The sequence below is a fragment of the Dermochelys coriacea genome, chromosome 14, assembly GCF_009764565.3.
Source record: "Dermochelys coriacea isolate rDerCor1 chromosome 14, rDerCor1.pri.v4, whole genome shotgun sequence".
NCBI lineage: Eukaryota > Metazoa > Chordata > Testudines > Dermochelyidae > Dermochelys > Dermochelys coriacea.
The window spans coordinates 31,230,709-31,254,414 of NC_050081.1; the positions used below are offsets into that span (position 1 = coordinate 31,230,709).

Genomic DNA, 23,706 nt, shown 5'->3' on the forward strand with positions numbered 1-23,706 from the left:
TAAAGTATTTACCATCCTGATTTTACAGAGGTGATTCTTTTACCTTTTCTTTAAATAAAATTCTTCTTTTAAGAACCTGATTGATTTTTCATTGTTCTTAAGATCCAAGGGTTTGGGTCTGTGTTCACCTGTACCAATTGGTGAGGATTATTATCAAGCCTTCCCCAGGAAAGGGGTTGAAGGTCTGGGAGGATATTTTGGGGGAAGACGTCTCCAAGTGGTCTCTTTCCCTGTTCTTTGTTTAAATCGTTTGGTGGTGGCAGCATACAGTTCAAGGACAAGGCAAAGTTTGAACCTTGGGGAAGATTTTCACCTAAGCTGGTAAGAATAAGCATAGGGGGTCTTTCATGCAGGTCCCCACATCTGTACCCTAGAGTTCAGAGAGGGGAAGGAACCTTGACAGAGACCCATCATCATATTCTTCAACAGTTCAGGATCCATTCCTGCAGACTAAAGAGGCAGAGCACACTGAACAAAAGCTGTTGAAACATGGTGCCAAATGTGGACAGAAGCACAGGGGCTGCCGGCATGCGAAGCGATGCATGAGGAGCAATGGGCCAGGACCCAGGATGCCCCATGACCTGCCTCCACCTTCCCACAAACCTCTGAGGCAGAATGGAAAGAGGTGCTCTGTGGGATAGCTGCCCATAGTGCACCACTCCGAATGCTGCTGCAAGTGCCACAAGTATGTTCACACCATTGCGTGGGCAGCTGACTGTGTGAACACACAGCAGCGTTTCCCTGTGGCGCTCTCTGAGGGGTGCTGTAACTCCCGGCGCTGTACATCTGCAAATGTAAACATAGCCTTAAATTGTGTAAATTGCTATGTTTGGCCCAAGTCAATTAGGAATCAGGTTAACCTAAACCTCAGTAAGCTGCTTTTAAAATGAGGCTGTATCTACACTGGCAAGTTACAGCACAGTAATTTGCTCGCTCATAGGGTGTGAAAAAACACCCCTTCCCACCAAGCACAGCAAGTTTGTGTGTTGTAAAGTGCCAGTGAAGACAGGCTCCGAGTGCTGAGAGCCACACTCCCAGCACTCTGAGCTATTCTCCTCATGGAGGTAGATTATATAGAGCACTGAGAGAGCTTTCTCCCAAGCACTCATGAGCAACCACACAGTTGTTTTCAGTGTAGCCATAGCCTGAAATAGAGGAGCATCCACACGGGTGTGACGTTGCACTCCGTATGCTTTATGGAAATATGCTTCTGAATGTGAATATGATGTAACTGGAATATGCTTTATGCAAAAGGTCTCTTGTATGATGTCATTAGAAAGTTTTTTTCCACCAAATGCATCCGATGAAGTGAGGTGTAGCTCACGAAAGCTTATGCTCTAATAAATTTGTTAGTCTCTAAGGTGCCACAAGTACTCCTTTTCTTTATTAGAAAACTTGTAATCTACTGAGTGTGTTCCTCCTATTTGTTTGCATGTATTATTTCTATGTCTGGAGTTAGGAAAATAAGATATAAACTTGTATCACTGTTGTAGTCACACCAGGTGAGGGCCGTCAATGGGGCATTAGGAACTTGATGGCTCCCATTGACTAGGACAATTGGTTGTAAATGGTTTATTTACCTGCAAGCCTTCTTCTATATGTTTGGGCCAACCCAGGAAGAATGGAGACTAGGGGTCTTACAGTGACATGTGACCATGTCACCTGATACTGGAATCCATCTTAATCCTTGTACTTTTCTCTGGATAAGGGAATGATTAGGGGGCTGGGGCACATGACTTACGAGGAAAGGCTGAGGGAACTGGGGTTATTTAGTCTGCAGAAGAGAAGAGTGATGGGGGATTTGATAGCTACCTGAAGGAGGGTTCCAAAGAGGATGAAGCTAAGCTGTTCTCAGTGGTGGTAGATGATAAAACAAGAAGCAATGGTCTCAAGGTGCAGTGGGGAGGTCTAGGTTGGATATTAGGAAACACTATTTCACTAGGAGGGTAGTGAAGCACTGGAATGGGTTACCTAGGGAGGTGGTGGAATCTCCATCCTTAGAGGTTTTTAAGGCCCCGCTTGACAAAGCCTTGGCTGGGATGATTTAGTTGGTGTTGGTCCTGCTTTGAGCGGGAGATTGGACTAGATGACCTCCTGAGGTCTCTTCCAACCCTAATAGTCTATGATTCTATGATTCTAGGGGTTGGGACAATACAGACAAAAGGTTCCCACCTTGTGCCAAAGATATAAAGGGGGTGGAGCAGGACAAAGGGGGCTGCCAGTCATGAACTGCAGAGAGGTGTGGCCCAGCCTCTGGGTCTGTGCTGGAGCTGAACTGGAGTGTCTGGCTCAGCAAGACAGGAGTGGAGAGGCGCCTGTTCTGGCAGGAGGGTTGTTCTCAGTGGTATCCCAGTACTTCGAGTGACAGTCTCAAGAGGGGTCTCTGTGACCGAACCCATCACAATGGGTTTGCTTTGGTTTAACTAAATTGGTTGAAAAATAATTTCAGTGAAACTGGTGCAACATTCTGACATGGATAAGGCCTGAGGCCTTGCCTAGATTCCAAGTTGCACCAGTTAAGTTAAACAAGCATAAACCCCAATGAGGACACACCTGTGTTGATCCAAAGTGGCTTATTTTGGTTTAGCTTAAGCCAGGGAGAAATCTACTTAAGCTAAATCTATAGAAGCCCCTCTTAGGCCTGGGCTGCACACAGTGTTTGTCCCAGTGTAACTATTTTGGCCAGAGGTGTGACTTTCTACCTAAACAGTTCTAGCCCCACAGCCCATAGTGCGGCTGCATCGATACCAGTATGAAAGCCACTCCTCCTTGTAGAGCTTATTTATCTCCACATAAGGGAACAGCTGTACTGATATAACCACTTTTGTAGAGGTATAACTGCCTTTGTGCTAGTGGGTGGTTAATCAAATTGGTTTAAAAAGACACCTTTAGTTAAACAGGTGCAAACGTGTATGTGGCCAAGCCCCAGCATTTACAGTTGTGGTGATTAATGTATTAGTTCACAATTAATGAACTTGAGTTAAAACAAGCCCCAAAACTCTTCTGGACAAACCAAATGGCAAATCCTTCCATTTCACCATCCAGGGGACTCCAGGTGCAGACTCTGCCCCACTGACTGGCTGTCACACAGGGGAAACAGCTACTGGGTTTGTGAAGACTACACTGAGAAGACTGGGAGCCATGCGATGGCTTGGCAAAGAGGGCTCAAGCCCTAGGGATCCAGGGCATGTATGAAATGGTGATGTGAAATGTGGCAGGTGGGAACTTCAGGTGCAGAGAGATCTGATCTTTCCTGGAAGGCAGAACAGAAGAGTAGCAGCAGCTGGGGAACCTCAAATACCTTCGCTGACTGCATGAAGCCCCCATTCCTGCTGGGGAGTGGGGAGACAGCCACCAGGCAGCTTCAGAGCAGTTATTTGTCTGCCCATGTCCTCTTCACTTCCCATGCAATGATCCTGCAGCTATGAATACAGTGCATGCCAGGAGTCAGCCACCTGTGTGCCTAGGGGCGAAGCAATGGCAGTGACAGTCTCCTTGCCCAAGAACACTATCACATATGATAAGTATGCAGAGACATGAAGACAGGAGATAGTGGTGTGGAAAGGGTTCTGAATTGAATAATGAGGTAAAAGTTTACATTTGATGTTATTTTTTCCAGACGGTCAATTACACAATCATGGCCATGTGAGAAGGTACTGTTAGCAGCTACAAACAGAGCCCTTTGGAAGTCAGCACCCTGGTCACTGACCACACCCAGGACACTGGGTGCAGTTAGAAGAGAAGGCACTGAGTAGTTTGGGTCTGGAAGGTGTGATGGTATCTAAATGAACTATGACCGTATACATCATTATTGCAACCATTGTCATATAGTTGCAACAAATCTTGTACAAAGATGGTCAAGTAAGATATCTATGAAAAGGTTGTAGTTTGCTGATTGTGATTAAACTACTTGTATGTGTGTAGCATGTATGTATCATTTATGTATTTGAAGTTATGAGTATTGGCTAGGTATTTATATTTCGATGTGTTTGATTCTAAGTAGCACCAGTGAAGCATTTGGCCAGCTCACTGAGAAGGGACTATTCAAATTAAGTGCCCCATCAAGAAACACTTAACTGACAATGACAGGTTTCAGAGTAGCAGTGAGCTGTAGCTCACGAAAGCTTATGCTCTAATAAATTTGTTAGTCTCTAAGGTGCCACAAGTACTCCTTTTCTTTTAACTGACAATGGACCTTGTGAGACTCCAATCCACATCTGATGAGCTTTCCTGGGAATGTTCAAAGTACCATGTGAGCAATGGCTGCCACCTGCAAAGAACTGAATCATGCATGGAGATGTGAACTTGCCCATGTGACTCCAAACTCCATCTTCTGCTGTGATTTTCCACAGTAAGAACAATGGAGATCTTCCACATGGTAGAGGATACAAAAAGGCCCTGGAAGCCCCTCCATTTTGTCTTCAAACCTGCTTCTGATCTCTGAAGGAACTTTGCTACAAACTGAAGCTCTAAACAAAGGACTGAAGGACCCACCCAAGTCTGTGGATGTACTCCAGAGACGCAGTTTATTCCATCACTGCTATAAACCTAAACCAGGAACTTTTCAGTTGTTGTATGTATTTGATTCCTTTAACTAATTTTAACTCTCATCTATCTTTCTTTCTTTTTATGAATAAACTGTTAGATTTTAGATCCTAAATGATTGGCGAAATAGTGATTGGGGGTAAGATCTGATTTGTATATTGACCTGGGTTTTGAGGCTGGACCTTTGGGATCAGGAGAATCTTTAATTGGGGAAACTGGTTTTCATAATCAGTCATCCCTATAAGGCGTGCTACTGGTGGTACAAGGAAACTGGGGTACCTGAGGGAATTGCTTGTATGACTTCTGGTTAGCCAGTGGAGTAAAACTGAAGTCCTCTCTGGTTGTCTGGTTTGATGTGCCTTAGAGGTAGAGAACCACCAGCCTGAGGCTGTGACTGCCCTGTTTCTCAGCAAATTGCCCTGAATTGGTACTCTCAGTAGTGTCCCACGAGAGCACCCCTTGTTACAAAAGGGTAGAGGGGATCACTTGCACCTGTAGGGAGCCTGATGAGGTCACTAGCTCAGCACTGAGAAGAAAGCAGCAGTATAAAAGGCTGAACCAGGGAGCAGGAAGGGGGCTCCTTGTAACTGCTGTTATGCTGTGATGCACCATAAAAGATAATAAAGACACTTGGTGGAGGTTCCCTGGGAGACTGGAGGCTGCTTAATTCACACAGAGCTCTGCCAGCTCGGGGTTGCAGGAACTGATGGGGGAGCCCATTCATAGTTAGACATTTAAAAATGAACATTGCCTGCAATCTCTTCATGACATTTCATGTTGTAAATTGTTAGTGACAACACATTTTTATATCTTGTCAGATAGTAAAAACCATGTTGTATATTAACCTGTTTGCCAACATATTTTCCCATGTAATAACACAATGAGATTGGATAAGAAGCCATAATAATTACACATAATTCAGTAAGAAATAGGGAAAGGAAAGCAGATATTCTGAAGGAAATTTTAGGGAAAAATTATCTATTTTTAGATTAACATTTCCCTGTGTTAAAAACTAGGAAAAACACATAGCTTCAGCAGTCCATGCCACCTAGACACCAGCAGACTGTATAAAAACACAAATGAATCCATCGAAAGATAACTTTAGGGTATTTATTTTCAAATAATCAAGGTAAGTTTAGGGCACTCTGACATGAATGGCATATTGTGAATAAAACTTTAAACTGAATTATTACATTGAAAATGTTCATAATGCATCATGTTTAAAACAAAAAGTAGTCCAAGCAATGCCATGTGATGTGCCTCCCGTCATACTCTGCTCAACTAGCTCTTGAAGAAATTAGGTTCAATGGCTAATTTGAAGGAATTAAGCCAATCAGTCACTATTTTTACAGAGCATTCCTGAAGGTGGTAGACAGAACCCAGAGGAATTGAGATGAATTTCCTGGAACAACTTTATTTCTTTGTACTCTAAACCTCACATGACAACAAAAATATCACCCTTTCAACTGATTTATGGCCGAGAAGAAAGGTTTCCTAATAAAGCATCACCAAATTTCAAGTTATGTGTCATCAAGTGCCATTGTCTTTAATACAATTTAACTTAATTTATGATGATTCAATAAAGGAATACAACCCCATCTGTTTCTTTACCAAACAACATTTGTTTCATCCTTAGAACCAAGAACACGAAGAGCCCGTCAATACATTGAAATCAACAGTGGACACTGACAGTACATTGCCTGCAAATAATAGTTCTAAAGAAAAATAAACTTAGAAAAGGATGTTGTAGAAGAGATTTCTATATACAGAAAGATAGCATTTGAGGTTTGGGACCATGTTTTCTTAATTGATGTGAGAACAAGAAAGGAAATGTCATATCTTGATTACCAATTATATGAAGCTAGAAAGTTAAAAATCACATGAATTAATACTAACAGAAGTTCAAAGACTATTTTATAATCTTGTGTGAGTTAACTTAAATATATTGTTTAATTAATTCTATCATTTTTTCACCAATTAATTGTCAAAGGTGAAGTGCAGGGGGTGGGTGTATGTGCTCTGCCTTCCAGAGAGAACCAGTCAAGACAATAAAGAGAGGGAAAGAGAGTGAGAGCAGCTGCACATTTGTGTAGTTGTGATGTTTACGACACATGTACATTATAACTGAACAACCCAGTCTGACAATTTAATGTATTTTTTTGTTAAGATAAATATTTTGGATTTCTTGAAATTCCGAAGCTGAAATACAAATTATACTATTTAGAGAAATTAAACTTTAATATAGATTTGAGGGAAGAATTAAAAAAATTAATGTAAATAATTCCATTACTAAAAATATGTTTAAAAAGATTCCATTTCTAAAAATATGCTTGCTTTTGAAATGCTGTTGAAATGTCAATGAAAATGTTCTTGCATTTACACCTTGTGACAATAAAAACATTTTCTAAATTAGAATAATCTTTTATCTTTCATATTTTACATTGAGATTTCACAGGGGTAGAATATTCTGACAGGAGTGAATAATCCCCATCCGTCACTATCTGCTACCCCTGGGACAGAGGATGCGGAAAGGTGAGGGCAGCAAAAACCACTAGGTGTCTGACAGTATTTCTTACCAGCATCACCCTGCGCCAGGGATGGAGCAACACAGGGGGAGTGGGAAAAATCTGTCTGGCTCCTTCCAGCAAGTGGGACCCATTCACCCAGCCTGGGCTGGGGTTGCCAGGTGTCCGGTTCTCGATTGGATCCTCCAGTTGAAAAGGGAAACTGGCAGCGTCCGGTCAGCACAAAAAGTCTAGTTACCTGCAGTGACTGGCCCCCTCCACTGGGAGCGGGAAGAGCAGCAGCACTGGGAGGGGCCAGTCTGTGCCACGGGGTCACTGTCAGGGACCGAGATTCCCCCCGGCCTGAGCTGGGACCGGGCAGATTTTCAGGGGAGCCGCATTTGTACCCCAAACATAGTAACCAGGACTGAAATAAGGGCGGAGAGTCCCAGAGAAGGTGTCAGCGAAAGTGAAGAGACGGGACCTGTCAGTCACATTGTAAAACGAGACCTCGCCCGCCTCATAGTCCAGGAAAATCCCCACCCGGCTGGGCCTGATGCTCACGGGGAGGGAGGTCGAGGGGGAGGTGAGGGCCTGGTATTTCCCATGCCCCAGCCACACGACCCAGTATCCATCCTCAGGTGTGACCTTCCCCTTTCTACTCACAGATTCCCTACAAACCCCCAGGTACCAGCCTGTCTTGCCTCCCACCTCCACCTCCCAGTAACGCCTCCCGCCCGCGAACCCCTCAGTGCCCAGGACACAGATATAATGATCGAATCCCTCAGACTTGTTGGGCGGATCCCAGTTTCCGTGTCTCACATGTTTCCGATCCTCAGACAGGACAAGGTTGGGATTTGCCGTGTCTGGATCCAGAGTCACGTCCACTGGGGAGAGAGTCACAAAGTCAGGGCCAGGGGCAGAGGCTGGTCACTGGTATCAAAGTGAAATTAACCTGAATTCCCGTCGCTCCCCACGGTACCTGCCGCTTCCTTCGCACCCCCTCCCCCGGCACCTTCCCCTTAGTCCTTCCCCCGCCCCTCCCCTCACCCTCTGCCCCCCTGACACCAGCATCCCTCACTCCCCTCTAGTGCCCTGGTACCAGCCCCTCCCTTCACTCCTCCTCTGCCCCCCTGAGTGTCATCTCTACCATTGCCCCCATCTGCCTCCATGGTGCCTGCCCCTTCCTTTGCCCGCTCTGCCTGCCTGCCTGGTACAAGTCCCCTTCCCTTCTGCCCTTTGAACCCCGATGTAAGCCCTTTTCCTCACCCCATCTCTGCCCTACTGTTGCTCACCCCTCCCCTCATCCTCCTTCTGCCCCCCTGGTGCCCACATCTCCACACCCCTCTCTCTGCCCCCCTGTGCTCACCTGTTCCCTTGCTCCCAATCTGCCCCCTGGTACCCATCCGCTCTCCTCTCCCTGCATCTGCCCCTCTGCTCAGTCCCCACATCCCTCCCAGTGCCTGCCCCTTCCCTCACCCCCCTCTGTCTTCCTGGCACCCTCCCCTGATACCCTTCTCCACTTATATGACTGTCCCTTTCCTTTGCTCCTCCGTTGCCCCCTGGGGTCTGCCCCACCCCTCACGGCCCTCTGGCACCGCCCTACGCCTCACCCCACTTTCTCCCTTTGTCACCTGCACCTTCCCCCACACCCTCCTTTTCCCTAGTGCTAGCCCTTCCCTCTACCCCCCCTCTGCCTTCCCAGTGCCTGCCCTCTGTTCACCCCTTGTGTCCCCTGGTGGAAGCCTCTTCCCTCTCCCCCCTCTGAGCCCAGTGCCCGTCCCTTCTCCTGCTCCCCTTTTGCCCCTCGAGCCCACCCCTCCCCTCATCTCCCATCCTGCCCCTCGTGCGCACTCTATGGCCCTGATGACAGCCCCCCTTTTCCCCCTTAAACCTCCCCCCCCAGTGCCCACCCCTCCCATCATTCCATTCTTCCCCCTGGCACCTGCTCGCCTTCCTCCACCCACTGGTGACTGCCCTTGCCCCAGCCAGCCCCTCTGCCCCCAGGCTCCTGCCTCACTCTGTGCCATAGAATCATAGAAGATTAGGGTTGGAAGAGACCTCAGGAGATCATCTAGTGCAATGCCTCGCTCAAAGCAGGACCAACCCCAACTAAATCATCCCAGCCAAGACTTTGTCAAGCCGGGCCTTAAAAACCTCTAAGGAAGGAGATTCCACCACCTCCCTAGGTAACCCATTCCAGTGCTTCACCACCCTCCTAGTGAAATAGTGTTTCCTAATATCCAACCTAAACTTCCCCCACTGCAACTTGAGACCATTGCTCCTCCTTCTGTCATCTGCCACCACTGAGAGCAGCCGAGCTCCATCCTCTTTGGAACCCCCCTTCAGGTAGTTGAAGGCTGCTATCAAATTCCTCCCCCCCCACTCTTCTCTTCTGTAGACTAAATAACCGCAATTCCCTCAGCCTCTCCTCGTAAGTCATGTGCCCCAGCCCCCTAATCATTTTCGTTGCCCTCTGCTGGACTCTCTCCAATTTGTCCACATCCCTTCTGTAGTGGGGGGGACCAAAACTGGACACAATACCTCCAGATGTGGCATCACCAGTGCCAAATAGAGAGGAATAATCACTTCCCTCCATCTTCTGGCAATGCTCCTACTAATGCAGCCCAATTTGCCGTTGGCCTTCTTGGCAAGGAGGGCTCACTGTTGACTCATATCCAGCTTCTCGTCCACTGTAATCTCCAGGTCCTTGTCCCTAGTGCCTGCCCATTCGCCTCCCCCCTCCACCCATTGTCCTGGCACCTGCCCCTCCCCTCATCCCTTCCACCTCCTGGTGTCCACTCCTCTTGCCCCCCCCATTGCCCTTGTGCCTGCCCCTTCCTTCTTCCCCTCCCCCTTCTGCTCCTGTCACCTGCCCCTCTCCTTTCCTCTCCCAGCATAAGCTTGTCCCCTTCCCCCACACCCCGACTGACACCTTCCCACCCCCACCCCCGCTCCCCCTGCCCTTTCCTGGCTCATTGTCTCCTCACAGGCAGAGGGGCCCTGACTCCCCTCAGGGGGAGGGTGACCAGACATCCCTTTTTTAAAGGGACAGTCCCATATTTAAGCCCTCCTGCCAGTGTCCCAACTTCTTAAAAATGGGCAAATTGTCCAGTATTTTCTGTCTCTTCCCCATCAGTTCTGATGGGTCCTGCTGCTGGCCAGATCCTTGCTCACCAGACGCCCACCCACCAGTGGTGAGGAGGAGGTGGCCAGTGGCTGACGATGGGGGTCAGTTTGCAAGGCTGGTGGTGGGAAGAAGATGCAGAACGCAGGGCCGGACCCTCCCACTGCTGATCCATCAGCGCAGCCCCCACTGCGTGCCAGCTCTCAGCCAGCAGGGCCCTGCCCCTGTCCCGTTTCCAGCCAGCACTGCAAGCCATGGTAGGTAGTGAATGTGGGCAGGCACCAGGTGGCAGCTGGTTACATGTTGCCCCTGCTTCCCACCCCTCGGCCCTTTACATGCTCCCCCTCTCACTGTTCTCTCCCTGCTTTGCCTCTTCCCCCACCCCCAGCCCCACTGCTCCTCCGTATCTGCTGCCCCCAAGCAGGGCACATCCTGCTCCCAGCACTGTGTGAAGAACCTGCCCTTGATCTGAGCACTCAGCAGCTCACCAGCGGCATCGCCAGCAGGCTCCTTCCTACACCCACTGCCTCTGGCTGGGCCAGCACTCTGGAAATGCCCAAGACCCTCCGGCCCAGGGCACTGGCCAAGAGGGGCCGAGCTCTGCACGTGCCAACCTCCCCCCGGACCCCCCCAGCACAAGGAAGCCTCTCCTCTCCTCTCCTCAACTAAGTGGGAGGTGGGGGGAGTGGAAAGGATTTCCAGCCTGTTCATGCCCCAAAACTCCAGGCTCCACAGCAGCCCACAGGGTAGGGTCCTGCCTGCAGGGAGTGCGGAGCAACTCCATCCCCTAGGCCCCCTCCCCTGCTGAGCCACCTCTCTGGCCCCATTCGCTGAAGCCCCTGCAATCAGGGTCTCTGGGCCCTGGTGCACAATGCATCCTTAGGGCTTAATCCCTTCCTGCCTGCGCTGAAATCAGAGGAGGCTGGCTGGGTTATGTCTGTGGCCATCCCCTGCTGTAACCCCTCCCCTCACTGGGGTTATGGATGAATAGAGGCAAGGACCAAGTGGTACTGTGGAGTCGCAGGCACCTGGGAGGCAGAAGCATATGAGGGAAGGGGCAGACCCCAGGGAATCTCTGTTGCTTTGGAGGGGGGATTTCCTCACTTCTTGCCCCCTGCATCTGGGAGAAGATGCATCGGGTGCCCGTCCCAATCCATACCTGCACAGCGTGTCTGCACTAGGGGTTCCACCGGGGCAGCTACATCAGTGCAAGGAAACCCATGCAGACATGGCCTGAGACACTGCTGTGCCAGAGGCCGTAACCTCTCCCCTCACTGGGGTTATGGATTAGTAATTACAGGGTCACTGGAGCAGGGCAACTGGACTCTGGGCTCCAAGGTAGGGTCCGACCCTCTGGGCTGCAGAGTCATTCTCACTCCCACGCTATGGACCAGGCCCATGGCAGTGTTTAGACACAGGGGAGCGTCTTCAGCAGGAGAGATTTCAGAGTAGCAGCCGTGTTAGTCTGTATTCGCAAAAAGAAAAGGAGTACTTGTGGCACCTTAGAGACTAACAAATTTATTAGAGCATAAGCTTTCGTGAGCATCCGATGAAGTGAGCTGTAGCTCACGAAAGCTTATGCTCTAATAAATTTGTTAGTCTCTAAGGTGACACAAGTACTCCTTTTCTTTCAGCAGGAGAGATTGAGGAAGCCCCATGTCAGACACCCGGAGCCCAGTGGTTCCAGCCCTCACCTGAGGGGAGGAGACCCACATTCTAATTCCCACCCCACATCACACAGGGGGCACCTTTTTCTGTTCATTGAAACTACTCAGCAAACTCAACATGGATTCAGGAATAGTTTCAATCTAACCAAAAATATAAACTATTTCTCCCAGCCCCGTATAAAACCTGTCTGAGCAACTTAGGAGTCCAAACTCCAGAGCCTTGCAGTGAGTGACTGTCAACATCCCCAGAAACACACATTTATGGGCAGGCCATGCTCAGGGCATCAGCTATGAAACATCCAGAGCTGCTGTTAAATTTGCCCTTTGTAGAAAAATTCCCCCCCTCCAGACCCTGATCTCACCCCCACATCAGGCTGAAAATGGAGACTTGGCTCCAGCCTGAATTCTCTGCCCAGAGAGATTTGTCCCATGGACCTTGCGAGTGGCACAGACCCTCTGCAGCTGCACCTGGGCATCTCCCAGAGCGGATAATGGTCCCAGAGACTGTCTCAGAGCCCCAGGGCTCAGGTGTCTCCATCTAATAACTGCATCAGCCACCCCCCTCGTTCTCATTAACCGGCCCTGGGTCAAACACACTGGGAACATTCACACTCAGACTCTGGAGACACTTTGGGTTAGTCTACACAGCCCGCAGCAGCAAGTCCCAGAGCTGGGACAACAGACTGAGGTTTGTGGGGCTCCTGCTATGGTGCTAAAAAGAACCTTACAGACCTTTGGGCTCAGTCTCAATTTTGGGCTCTTAAGCCCACGGAGCAGGGGGGGCTTCAAACCCAAGCTCCAGCCCCAGACACAACGTCGACACAGCTGTGTTTAATGCTGTAGCACAAACTGCACGAGCCAAAGTCTGTCACCCCGGATCTGAGACTCACCCAGGAGGGCTGACAGAGCAGCATGGCACAGACACCTTCCATGATAGTGGGACATTCACTCTCCCAAGCAGGTGTCTGGAGGGCCAGCAACAGTCAAGGGTGTTCCAGCTCCCATTGCTGGAAGTGCCCAGGCACCCACTGTGATGCCCTGAGGAGGGCCAGTGACTGGAAAGAGTCACCCTGACCCACCACAGACAGGGCTGGTCCAGTGCTGTGCACTGACTGTGGGCAGGACAGGCACATAAGATGGGGCTGCCTCCAGGATCAAGGATGGGGAGACTGGCCTGGTTCCGAGAACACGCGGGGAACAGGGGAGTCCCAGGTTATTAGAGATAACCTGCCATGGAGAGGTCAGGCTCAGGACTGTGGGAACCCCATTTTGGGCTGGGAAAAGTGACCCTCCCCCAGGGTTAATTTGTTTTGACTGCAGGGAAAAGGGACATGTAAAAAGATGCTGTCCTACAAGAACTTTGGATTTGGGGCAGAGGGGATGTCACTATGGGGCAGGAAGAGTTTCTAGTACTGGGTAAAATGGATAGCTAAGAAAGCAGGCCCTGGGGTATAAGCATCAGAAGGAGAGGCCAGCCATAGGTTTCAGATGTCCCTCTGCTTACTAGGGATACCTTAGCCTCCCTGCCAGATTCAAAGCTTGGGAATTGGGGGCATTTGAGCAGCTTCCCCCAAGAACCTCAAAGGATTCCTTTGAAAAATGATCCAACCAGCAGCTTAGTGGACAGCCAGGTCTCTGGGCCAGGGGAGCTGGGGCAGAAGCTAAATGTGATGCAGCATTTCTGGTGGTCCCAGGAGAGGGGTGTGACAAGAGCTCTGACAGAGCTATCGAACAGCTCTGTAATTTGCAGGCCTAGGTGTGGGTTTTCTTACTGAAACTGGCCAAGCAACAGGAGCAAACCCAGTGATGAGAAGACAGAGAAGGAGCTACTCACAGAACAGGAGAGAAGCCACCAGATTGTGGCTGCAGAGAGCAAATGGGTCAATGCACTGAAAAAGGAGCAAGGCGTTTGGCAGAAGAAATTCTGCTCCTGCTCCCAAGAAGCCCAGCTGTTGGAGATAAAGCTCCAGCACCCATGTGAGCCAAGGACTGGTGAGAGTATTGATATTCAGGAGAAACTCACAGCTACTGAATGTACCAAGTGCCAGACACCAGACCACAGGTAGGAAGTGGCAGTTGGAGTTGCCAATACCCCTGGTCAAGGAGCCCTGGCTCTAGAGAAGCAGCACCTGGAGACCGGAATAGTTCAGCCAAGGGAGGAGCAAAGCAACAGAGAGATGGAGAACAACAGTCTCAAGACAGCCAAGCTGCAGGCAGCCAAGGTAGAAAATGAGCCATGCAAGAGGAAAGTTACCCAGGAGCCAAAATGGGAAGGACTTGAACAAGCCCTAGGCCTTCCAAAGGAAGGGCCCAGAAAGGGATATAGGACATGAGTGGTGTGGCTGGGAAACTAGAGGACAGTTTGCTGGGACACAGGAGCCTGCCACACCACTTAGAAGGAAGAAAGTTGGAGAAGGTGAAGCTGAGGATATGTCTGCAACTGAGCTGGGAGGTGAGATTCCCAGCTCATGTAGATGTACCTTCACTAACTCTGCTCAAGATAGCATGCTGAAGGTAGCAGTGTAGCCTGGCAAGGATGGGCAGCTTGGGCTAGCTGCCTGAATATGTACCAAGGGGGGCTGGGCGGGTTTGTACTCAGGCAGGTAGCTGAAGCTGCCACCTGTGCCATCCTGGCCACATGGCTATTGTTAGGTGCTAGTTCAGCTACGTCTACATGAGCTGGGAATCACACCTCTTAGCTCCAATGTAGACATTTCCTAATAGAGGAGAAGGAACAGATTCTGAAAGAACTTAAAGAACTAGAAAGACTAAAGCTGAGGGCTCAGGAGAGGGCAGAGGTGCAGGATGAGGGCTCTGGTATGTGCAATAAGAGAGAGCCCAGCAATAAATCACCAGGAGGCTGAATTTACACAGGGTAGGGGAGTGGATGCCATGGGTGTCCTTGGAGGTTTTTTAGGGAACAAGTTGATCACCCACTGAAGAGCTGGATGTTTACAGGCACAGATACGGAGGTGCTGGCTAAAAGGGAAGCTGCAGTAGTTGCCATGTCCTCTACAGTGACCCAGCAAACCCACCCACTAATGATCTGGAGAGACCTAGAAGAAAAGGTTGCTGCAGCTGAGGGGAGCAGGGCAGAAGGCCTTGCACAGCTGAACACCCTGCCAGCCCAAAGGCTGACGAGGAGCTAGAGGAGATGCACTGCCCAAGGGACTGGATCTCAGCCCAAGCCATCTAGCAGGAGCAGGAGCTAGCCCGTCTCAGCACTGGCAGGTAACCAGGGAACAGCAGTGTTTGTTGTTGCAGAAGGATCTGATGAAGCTCCAGAATCAGCTTAAGATCGAGCGTGGAGTGAAGCCCAGTTCTGAGACACATACAAAGCAGGAGAGCCCAGAGGCCTTGTGGAAAGAGATAAAATTATGCCAGAGAGAGAAGACAAGTTGTCTCTGGAAAACAGAGCAGCTGGACAGAGAGCTATGCCAGCCAGCTGGAGAGAGGATCAGTGCTGTGGTGGGTGTAGTGATACAGGACCCTTGGGTGGAAGATGGGCTGTCTGAGGTGGGGATTCTGGTTGCTAAAGGGAAAAGCAACCATGTTATTAACATAAAAACACACATCCAAGTAGGGTGACCAGATAGCAAATGTAAAAAATTGGGACAGGGGGTGGGGGGCAATAGGCATCTATATAAGAAAAAGCCCGAAATATTGGGACTGTCCCTATAAAATTGGGACATCTGGTAACCCTACATCCAAGAGGAAGCTGAAATAAGAAGGGAAGAGACAACGGACCTCTCCCCTACAGAGGCCTGGAAGAGCAACACAAAGCCTGAACTCGAGCTGGGCTATAAAGAAGTCCATCCTAAAGGAAAAGACGTCCCCCAAGGGGAGGAGCAGGAAGGTGCTTTTTTAGCTGATAAACATTACACACAGTCATGTGGGTGGAGGAGGATCCAAAATGGGCTCCCAGAGCTCCTTTGCTGAAGGCTGCAGGAAAAAAGATATGGTCAGTAGTAATTAATGATGCAAAGAAGGAGCTAGTCTGAATGAAAGAGATTGGAAGAGATTCGCTGCAGTTTTAGGTGAATTCAGGGGACATCATGATTGGTAGTAGTGGATTATTTTTCCAGGTGTATAGAAATAGTGTACTTGAAAGACATAACTTACCACAGTGTTATTGAACAACTGAAGTGCACTTTTGCTCATTTCAGGGTTCCAGAAGAACTTGTGACAGAGCATGGACCACAATTCACTGCAGCAGAATTTAATTTACCCAAATAACATATGGTCTTCCTCATATTACTAGCAGCCCATATTACTCACAAGCGAATGGAGAAGCCGAAAGAGCTGTACAGACAGCCAAGAATATCCTACAGCAGAAAGATCCATTCTTTGCTCTTCTGAGTTACAGACCAACACCAATAGCAGCTCCTGGATACAGTGCAGCACAACTCCCGATGGGAAGACAACTCAGAACTGCCCTCCCCAACATAAGGAGTAGCCAAATCAGATAAAAAGGCAAAAAGAGCTTAGGAACACTTTTACAACAGACACCACTCAGAGACCTACCAGGTCTAGAACCTGGTAACGGTGTTTGTGTCAAACTGAATGGAGAAAAAGAATGGAATACTCCAGCTGTCGTAAAGAAAAATAATTCAGCGCCCAGGTTGTATGTGGTTGAAACTGACGGAGGAGAGCTAAGCAGAAACTGTCAATATCTACAGTTGGTTTCTCAGAAAGAATGATCGACAGAGCAAACTCCACAGATGGTGGATGCAGAGCAAGAAGACGACTCAAGGATTCCAGACCGATCACAGACAGTCATTGGAACTAATGAACGCCCAGAGGACCAATCTGTTACATATTCGGGTCATGTAATTAGAAGACCAGTGCCATTCAGGGACACCTGACAGACTGATCCATACTGCACTCCAAATACAGTGGGATAGTGTAAATACTGTAAATGGTAGGAATGTAGAATTTAAAGGGGGAGATGTAATGGAAAGCTAAACTGTATTCTACTGTTCAGCCACTAGGTGCTGCTGTGTGCTAAATACCTTTTTTAAACAATCCTCAGTCAGACCTGGCAGAGCATTAATTGATCTTACGCTGAACACAGCTGGTGTGTATCTGGCTCAGAGGAAAGCACTGTGGCTAGTCCATATCTGGCACAGGAGCATGATACCAGTGGTGAAAGGTCAGTGCTATTGTCTACCTCTGTGATGGCCAGAGGGCCTGACCTAGGTTTGTTCTACACTACAGAGTCAGTCTGACGTAAGGCAGCTTACATTGACCTAATTATGTCAGTGTACACACGACAGCCTTGCTCCCACTGATGTAAGTGTTGCACTACACCGACATAATAACTCCACCTGCACAAGAGCCATAGGACTAATGTCGGTGTAGTTAGGGTGATGCAGTGTTGGTGTAGACACTGCCTTACTTACGTCAGCTGTTGGCTGCCGTTAATTTCACGGCTCCATGCTGGAGCTGGGAAATTATCAAGAAAGCCCCGTCCCATGGTGGGCTTCAGCTGAAGCCAGGCTGCCCTCCATCGTAGTTCCCTGCTAAGGGAGGTGAGAAACCTGAGTGCCTGCCCAAGATCCCCGTGGGCAGCTGGGCTCCTGGCAGGGAGCTGGGCACAGCTGAGAGAAGGAGGGCAGTGTGGACAACAGCCACCCCAGTAATTACTGCCATGGCTGTAAGGCGACCTAACATAGGTTCACGTAAGTTTGCAGTGTAGACATGCCCTTACAGGGGTACAAGTTCTGAACTATGCTGTAGACTGTGGAGGATTTTGCCTCTCACATGAGCTACACAAAATGTTGGGGACACAACTCGTCGTCTGTTTATACTTCAGTGATGAGAATAAAAATATAGCCAATGGCCTTGCAGATTTCCTTGTGGCAGCAGGACAGGAAGTACCCCTCTGGGTGCAGACGATAATCAAGTGTGAGCCATGGTCAAGCCTTCCTTTGGGTACAGGTTAGCTTTGTGGGGGGAAGGGATGTCACGGGGGACTGGCCCTTTAAGGGGAGTCAGGGCCCAGCTTACCTATGACAGGCTCCTGTAAGGGAGAACCAGCCAACCCAGCCCCACCTGGAAGTAATTAAATCTCTAGGCGGCTGGTTGGCAGCCAAACAGCTAATGAGCCTGATAAAGGGTTACCAGGGCTAAACTAAAGGGACCCTAGAGACAGGAAGCTGCTGAGGAGAAGGGCTCCCAGACAGCTCACAGAGCAAGGAGCCTGGAGGGGCTCCCCTGTGGGAGAAGAGCACCAAGAGTTGACAGTGACAGCCCACAGCAGCTACACCAAGTCAGAGCCCTAAGGCTGAGAGCTGCAGGGAATAAAGGTACAGCCTGACCTGAACCAAGCTCTGGGGACTCCTGATTCCATGAGGAAGACAGAACCAAACCTGGCTCTGGGAATGGGGTGGCTGAGGGACTCCTGACTCGAGGAGAGTGAGGAGCTGGAGTGAGAGTCAGGGCTGGAGCAGAGCAAAGGCAAGACTTTATTTTGGGGTTTATGTGGACTGAAAACAGACCTCAGCAGGGGACTTTTGTCTCAGACCTTTTGGACTGTGTGGAGTAATGTAAGGAGTGTGAAGAGGGTAAACTAAGGTGGGGTGTTTGCAGGGCCACCCTGAGCCAGCTGAGGGAGTGTGGGAGGGGGATGTGAGAAGGGGGTGATGATGGGAGGCTCGGGATCCCTACAGGCTTAGGTACATGAAATGGCCCAGACCCATGTGTGACCAGGCCCAGTGGACACAGACTGCACTGGGCTGGGGCCAGGGAAGGGGGAGGGGAGCAGAAGTGGGGAGGGGAGCAGGGATGAAATATACCAGAGCCTACGTTGGTGCCTGGAAAGAGCATCTGGCCTTCCTGACTCCTGCCTTGTCCTGCAATTCTGTTTTGATCCTTGCCACCCAACCCCTCCTCCTCACCACCCTGGATGCCTCACACCCACTGCCATCCCCTTCACTGGCTCCACTCCTTGTCCTCTCCTCCCAGGCACTGCCCTGCTCGCTCCTCACTCCCTGCTGCTCCCCCACTACCAGCCCCACTCACCCTCATGCTCACTTTGTTCCCTTCTCCCACCAGCTCCCCCTATACCTGGAACAAACTCCGTCCATGGTTAAAGTGCTGTCCTAGGAACCAACAGATCTAGGCCCAGCTTTGCCACAGGCTGCCTGTGTGACCTTGGGCAAGTCACTGAGTCTCTCTGTGGTTCAGTTCCCCAGCTGTGAAACGGGGATAATTGTCATGGGCGGTGGGTAAAATAGGCCAGACTCTGGCCCTGCCCATGTTTCGTGCTCTAACCCAAGCCATTGCCCAAGCCAGCGGGAGCTCAGCTTTGCTGCTGGCCAGAGACTAACAACCTGGTGCTGGGAGTGGTGCTGAGGCCAGCCGGCGACCTTGCACTGGGGGTGGTATGGTGCTGGTGCCGGCCAGTGGCTCAGGACAGTTTGGCCAGGACACCTCCGGCCACTGGGAGGGCACATTCAGGGCGCTGGTTGACAGGGGGAGCAGACGTTTGGAGCTCCAGGAGACAGGGGTTGGGGGAGACAGGGCCTTGGGCAGAAGGGGCTGGGCCCTGTGGTTAGCTTCCCCAAAGGGGGGCTCACGTGCCACCCATAATAATCATCCTTCCTTCCCCCACCCTGTGTCCGTCTGGTCTATTCAGACTGGAAGCTCTTTGGGGCAGGGATGGTCTGTTATGTGTTTTACAGCTCCCAGCACCAGGGCCCTGAGCATGTCAGCTGGCGGCTCCTTCACGGAGCCGTGAGCACGGGCGTATACTTGGCGCGGTTCACCTCAATCCCAGACACCTGCCCCTTTTGTGGCGTGAGGGATACCCTGGCACATATATACTTGGAGTGTGCCAGGCTGCAGCCCCTATTCCAGCTCCTCACCAATATTTTATTACATTTTTGGTTGCACTTCTCCCCTCACCTTCTCATTTATGCACTCCCTATCCGTGGCCCCACAAAGTCACGGGATCTTCTGGTCAACCTCCTCCTGGCCCTAGCTAAAATGGCCATCTACAAAACCAGAGTGAGGAGGTTGGCTGATGGAGTCTCCTGTGAGTGTGGGGCCTATTTCCAATCCTCAGTCCGTTCACGTATGCGGGCAGAGTTCCTCTGGGCGGCGTCCTTTGACGCCTTTGAGGAGCAGTGGGCGCTGTCCAGGGTTCTCTGCTCGTGTCCCGTCTGGTTCCCTTCGTTTAACCCTTTGACCGCACTCCTGTCCCTGTTATTTTATTAGTTGTCCCCAGGAATTTTTTGGGTATCTAGGTCCTGTGGATCCCCCTTTTAGGCTGGGGGGGATCCTTTAGTGGTGGACAGGCTTCGCCCGCCCACTTCCCGGATCCCAATAAGACCAGGGCCCTGAGCATAGCAGGAAACTCCAGGCAGTCCTGCACTGCAAATAATATCAGTGTGTTTAGGGTCAGATTATGCCACACTGACTCATGCTGGGCAGCCCCTCGAGTCCAATTGCACCAGGGTGGCAGAATCTGGCCTTTAACTCAATAAGAAATTCTATTTGTTTTATGCTTCCCTCAGATTTCCCAGTGCTGCAGATGTTCCTGTTGAAGCCTGCACCTGGGGTGTGGAGTTGTCATGGGGGAGCTTGAGTGTAGACAACCGAGCAAGGGACAGTCAGGGCTTGTGGTCCAGGGGAGAAGAGGGGAGGCGATGCTTCTCCTCTTTCCCATGGAAGTAACTTTAAGGGTTTGTCTACACAGGGAAAAGCCCTGAGTAGCTAGTGCAGAACAGCTAATCAGACTGACTTCCTGTGTGGACACTCTGATTCCATGCTAAGAGTGCCCTTGGCTGCTTTGGGTTAATCCACACTGGAACTGAGTGCCCTCACCCCCTGCTGCAGAGTGAGTGCAGAATAATGGTGTCCACATGGGGAGTTAGTGCAGAATAGCTTTAAATTCACACCCGCACTATCATGGTGCAGAACAGCGATTCCACACTAGCCATGCTGGGCTCTTCCCCGTGAATTCCCCACGCCGACAAGCCCTCAATGTGGTGAGAGGAGGTTTCGATGCCTTGCTCCTCACCCCAGTGACCCTTCTAAAGCCACCAGCTGCCCTCTGCCCTCCACCCACGCTCTGCCACTGCATCCAGCAGTGTTGGATAAGCTTATCGGCTGGATGTTTCTGGCAAAAAATGATAAGCAGTGAAATAAATAATGAACTGACTAGAGGCCATAACATAGCAACAGAGAGCAGTTAAACAATTGCCTGTGGCACCAGCTTCCCCCTCACAGCAGGTTGGGGAAGAGGGGCGCGAGGTTGGGTATTCTCTCTCTCAAACTTTCACATGGACAATGACATTTGCCCCACCCCTTAGTTACTCTGAGAGCTGTAAGAGGACTGAGCAGGGACCAAGTATCCCAGGGGAATGGGACTAAGAGGGACTGCGGCAGTGTCAGCGTTAGTTACCTGCGTATCCTCGGGCTCTGGCGAGTCCTGAAATAATCAGACATGAGAATTTACACAAACGAAATGCAGACTCGGCAAGTCACAGACTCAACAAGTCACACACTGTGAAAAACAAACGACATGGAGCTTACCCAGTTCTGTCAGAGGGTCCATGGGAATGAGAGGGGAGAAAAGGGAAAAAAGAACATAAATGAATCAATAGGAGAGATTCTCAGTAACAAAAGTGCCCAGTTCTAAACTCACTTTACATTGGCCTCAGTGGGAATTTTGCCTGAGTAAGGACAGCAGGATTGGGCTCCTAATCAGTAGTTAGGGCTTCTCCTTTATCGCACCTGATCCCGCAAAACCTCCCCCAAGAAATCAGTGGGGCCGCACCTGTGGGGATCACTCATGTGAGTCATGGGGGCAGATACATGGCCCAGTTCTCTCCCTGCTCTGGTCACTGTGTGCTGGGATGGTGCAGACTGGCTGGGTCCAGGCCCTGGACATCAGAGAATTCCCTTGGCATAGGGAGAGCCAATTAGGGTAAAACAGCGTAACTGGCTCCTGTGCCATGCCCCCCTCATCCCGGTGTAGGGGGCATGTCAGGGCTGGGACTGAGGGGCGGGGGGTGTGTGCTGGGGCAGGGCAGGGCAGGGCACGCACATCACCAATTCTCAGGGACCACGGCCAGCTGGAGTGAATCAGAACAGCCCCTGGGGCAGCCTGAAAACCAGGGAGCCATAACCAGCTCCCGCCCTGCCCCCACCCCCCCACCTCGAGCAAGTCCTGGGCCTGCAGAGAACCTGGGCCTGCAGCTCAAGAACTCTTCCTTCATAAGTGTCTCCATCCCCCTGGGTGATGCTGGTGACCCCAGGGGTGCTGAGCTCCTACAACTCCTGCCGGCTTCAGTGTGATCAGACCCATGTGCCTGATCCCACAGCTGCTGTGTGTGGTGTATGGAAACCAACAGGGCTCAAAGGGCCCGATCCTGCTCCAAGGAAACCTCTGTGTGTGGGAGTACATTCATGGAGAGTTCACAGGGTGTGGCCCTATTCATGTAAAATAATATTGTTCTCGTTACAGGGTGTCTCTGGTGCCATAGTGAAGTTGTTTGTGTTTAACCTTGGAGATGGAGTCTTAATGTGAAAAAGAAACTATTAATATTAGGGTTGCCAGGTGTCCGGTTTTTGACTGGAACACCTGATCAAATAGGGACCCTGGCAGTTCTGACTGGGCCATTAAAAGTCCAGTCGGCAGTGCAGCAGGAATAAGGCAGGCTCTGTGTGACTCCTGGAAGCAGCCAGCATGTACCTGCGGCCCCTAGGCGCAGGGGTGATCAGGGAAGCTCTGCGCACTGTGCCTGCCCTGAGTGGCGGCTCCACAGCTCCCATTGGCCAGGAACCAGGGCCAATTTGAACTGTGGGGGCAGTGCTTGCGGTGCTGAGGCACCTGGCTGACCCTGTGCCTAGGAGCCGGACATGCTGGATGCTTCCGGAGCTATGCAGAGCAGGGGGCGCAGGCGGCAGCCCCACTGACTGGGAGCCACCTAAGGTAAGCGTCGCCAAGTTGGAGCCCGCACCCCAAACCCTCTCCAGCATCCCAACCTCTGGCCCCAGGTCAGAACCCTCTCCTGCACCCTACTCCCTCTCAGAGCCCAAACCCCTGCCCCAGACCTGAGCTCCCACCAGCACCCAAACTCCTCCTGGAGCCCACACCTTCCGCACCCCAAACCCCTGCGCCAGCCTTGAGCCCGCTTCACACTTCAAACCCCTCGCTCCAGACCAGACCCCTTCCTGCACCCCAAACCCCTCATCTCTGGCTCCACTCCAGAGCCCGCACCCGCAGCTGGAGCCTTCACTCCCTCCTGCACCCCTGTTCCATCCCAGAGCCTGCCCCATGCCCTGACCCCCTCATTTCTGGTCCCATCCCAAAGCCCGCACCCCCAGCGAGCCTCACCCCCTCCCACACAGGAAACCCTTGCCCCAACCCAGTGAAAATGAGTGAGGGTAGGGGGAGACGCGAGACGGGAGGGGAGGGAGTGGAGTGGCGGCAGGGCCTCAGAGAAGGCGTAGGGCCTAGGGAAAGAGGAGGGGCAGAGGGTGGGGCAAGGGTATATGGTATTGTGCCATTGGCAACTGTAGTTAATATTCATATTTCAATACTACAAATTTTCCATTCATTATGTCTGGGTAATATCTGGATTTCCCCTTGTCGTGTACCTTACCTGTCTCAGTAACACATTAATTTTTACACTAATATGTCTTTGCACACACAGCTCTGAGTGTTCCTTTTCCAATTTAAAGCATAATCAAAACTAGTAAAACACACATACCTTTCAATGCCTCGTATTCCCCTGGAAAGTCAAAGACATCGGGAGTTAACGTTGAGTCTCAAAACTTAATGGGAAATAGTCAAGTGAAAAGCAACATCTCCCTCTCTGGTGAGATGAATGTTTTGCAAGATTTGTCTATA

General features: G+C 50.6%; 1 protein-coding gene and 1 pseudogene across 1 annotated transcript in view; one reads left to right on the top strand and one right to left on the bottom strand.

The window, feature by feature from the left end:
- Nucleotides 1-23,706, top strand: part of LOC119843039 — a 338,482-nt gene that overhangs the window by 130,444 nt on the left and 184,332 nt on the right. The gene's annotated exons all lie outside the window — the stretch shown is intronic.
- The window catches only part of LOC119842488, a 55,530-nt pseudogene continuing 38,716 nt past the window's right edge, over nucleotides 6,893-23,706 (bottom strand).